At 30.2% G+C, this 3,164-nt stretch overlaps 1 pseudogene; it reads right to left on the reverse strand.

The window, feature by feature from the left end:
- The window catches only part of LOC112459567, a 2,294-nt pseudogene extending 198 nt beyond the window's left edge, over window positions 1-2,096 (reverse strand).
- Window positions 2,097-3,164: the final 1,068 nt, after the last annotated feature.

The raw sequence follows: 3,164 nt of genomic DNA on the forward strand, positions 1-3,164 counted from the left end.
AAACACATCCTTCAATATGGTTGTCGATCCTTTTTCAAGTGGCATCTGTAACAAAAATTTATGACAACATGAGGACATAAATAGAAAACTATGTGCTATTATTACTTTAGTTTATTTCTGAATTTGTAATGCATAAAACGCAATCTTACCTCCAATTTTATACAGCAGATCAAATTGGCACAAGTAAATACGAGCGCGAGAATAAGCATTGGGGTGTAATTTTGATAAATTCCGTTTTGCGACCATGAGTCCACCACATATCCGGATATACATGCTGCAACACCGTAACCCATTGTGGCCCATAGTCGCTGTTTGCCAAATTTTGACTGTTTACCTTGTCCTGGGAAGGCAAGCTTTATTTTAGAAATAGTATGTCTACTTTAAATAATATTATTATTTATTATATAAGACACTATAAAACTATTTATTATAATAATTTATTTTATATGGCTAAAATTTTATATGTCGGCAATTAACTCTAAAATTTATGTTTATAAAGTTACATACCTAGTATATGAAAACAAATTCCATCGCTTATGCTTATAGAAGTAAAATAAGTTGTCTCGGCAAGAGACCACAAGAGGACAAAACTCCAAAAAGTGCTAGATATACACACTGATCTTCGAAATTGGCACACGTAACGTTGCAATTATAATTATTTGTCACATTTTTTTGGATCAATGACGTCTTATTGACATTTAACAAGCATGCAGTATCTGGTGAGATAATTGCTCTCTTTTGGTCTGGGTAAAAAGACAATCCCATAGAAGAATTCATATCGTTACATATCCAGCGACACGTAGTGTCTTTCGTACCATTACACGATACAATCGCTAATGCATGCTTGAATAAAAGTCAAATTACAAATGAAATTAAACATATTCTTCGTTGACAAGCACTAACAATTATACACACAATAAAATTATACAATAAATTATTTATATTCTAAATTTATATAAATTAATATTTTATAAAATAATATTATAGACGTTTTACTATTAACGTTTTATCAAATTTAAGGAAATTCACAAATCCAAAAAAATTGAAACTTACATTTTCCATATCGCAAGTCGAAAGAGATGCATAAGAAATATTTTGAAAATGCTGATCCAGCAACGTCGGGCCCGGCAATGACGGTAAAAAGAATATCGAAACATAAGAGCAACTTGATAGCGCGTTCAATGCTATAAAGATCAATTTTCTCCATTGCGAATAGTCTATGATAAAGCCACATACTGGTTTCGTTATCAGATGCAGTATTGAAAAAAATGTGCCGATAGTACCTATAACTATTGGCGAAACACCAATTTGCTTTCCATAAACTGGAATATATGGAACAGATACACCACCACCTACAATAATATAATGTTATTATTAAGTATACATATAATGTAATGTATTTAAAATGCATTGTATTTTTTATTTGACGTTTATATGTTCCATGGTACAGATTTGTATATTAGATATAAAAATAATTTTTTTGTTTTGAATTCTACTTTAAATTTAAAATTTTATAATCTGTGCATGTAAGAAAGAAGATATAATTATATGTATTTAATGATTTATACTTACTCGCCATGAAAAAGAAGTAATGTGCCTTTATACAAAGATGTCTGTAATTGATCTTCATGATTTATATTTGTGAGAAAAAATAAATTGTGATATCTTTGTCAAATTTATGTCTTGCTACTTTGCACTCTTATATAGAAATTTCAGGTAGACAAATCTATCGAAAACAGATTTTGAAACTGCTTGCTACAAATGTCGATAGAATGTCGGCAGAAATATAACAAAATATAATAGCAAATTGATTGAAAAATCTGCCGTTTCTCTTGCCAGCAGTGTCTTTCGCCAAAATACGTATTTATAGACACAGATATTACAAAATTGGTTGTAATATTTAAGCAAATTCTGTTGTTATACTGCGAACAGTTTGTTTATCACAGGAACGCTAACAATAGTAACAATTCCCAAAGAGCGCCAATGCGCGTATAACATGCTTTTAATGCGCGTACAATTGCATTGGTTTCAAAACCACATTAATTGTGTGTTCAAAATACGCGCATTCAAATGCGTAATTAATGCAAATTGAGCAGCATTCAATTTATAAATGACAGGTTTTATAAAATATTTAAATGAGTAGCTTCTGATTTATTATAAAACATTTTATTTAAGTTTTTAAATTTTATATAAATTGAATTTTAAATAAATGACATTTTTATCATGTCAAAAATAAAGATATTCTCTAAATAAGAATATTCTTTTCTTCTGTAATAGCTGTACTGGAAATAACCTCACAGCAATGCTTAAAAGCTCGACACGAAGAAAAATTTCAATATAGTATACGGAGTTCACTAGTTGTCCGATCAATGAGCGTAGGTGCACTTTTTGGTATGCTTTTCCATAATAGGATGCATTAATTCTATATTAAAGAAACAAATTGACAAACGTTTCGAACCCTTATGGGCCCGTTCTCTCGCCGCCGAGTAATTTGTAAGTCATTTTTAACTTTACACGTCAGCACGAAAATGTCGATCCGGCGAAATAATTTTCAACAGAAAGAAACAAACTCAGGTGTACGTATTCTTATATTTGATTATTATTCCTTCTACAAATCCGCTGAATTAATTTTGACTAAATCACAATTGTTACAGTATGGTCCACTTCGGAATCAACGTTGTTGCGTTAATTGTAGTTGCGTATATTTAGTTGCGTTAATTTTAGTGTAAGAGTACGTAACGTGTAAACTATTTCGAAATTTGGACTTAATTGTTATTTGACACTGAAGATAGGCCCATAAGGGTCCGAAACGTTTGTCAATTTGTTTCCTTAAATATAGAATTTTACAACACTTCCATCTAGTTGCGGCTCGATGCTCCTTTTTCTGTGATTTTTGTTTAATCTTGTGAGCCTTTTGATATATATTTTTGTAACTGCATTATGTAATAGTAATGTATATAAACGTATATTTCTTTCTAAAATAAACATTATACAGTTTGGATCGGACAAAGAGAAAAGCTGATAATATAAGAAACAAAAGTAAACTAAATGAATACATAATGAGAGGATGAATACACTTTATATCTGAAATATGGAGCGCTGGAAATGCCTTAATGTTTATTTGATTCACATTTTTTGAACTATTGACATTTAATACCAAAATT

This window comes from Temnothorax curvispinosus, unplaced genomic scaffold (genome assembly GCF_003070985.1).
Source record: "Temnothorax curvispinosus isolate PA1 unplaced genomic scaffold, ASM307098v1 QBEX01009934.1, whole genome shotgun sequence".
Taxonomy (NCBI): domain Eukaryota; kingdom Metazoa; phylum Arthropoda; class Insecta; order Hymenoptera; family Formicidae; genus Temnothorax; species Temnothorax curvispinosus.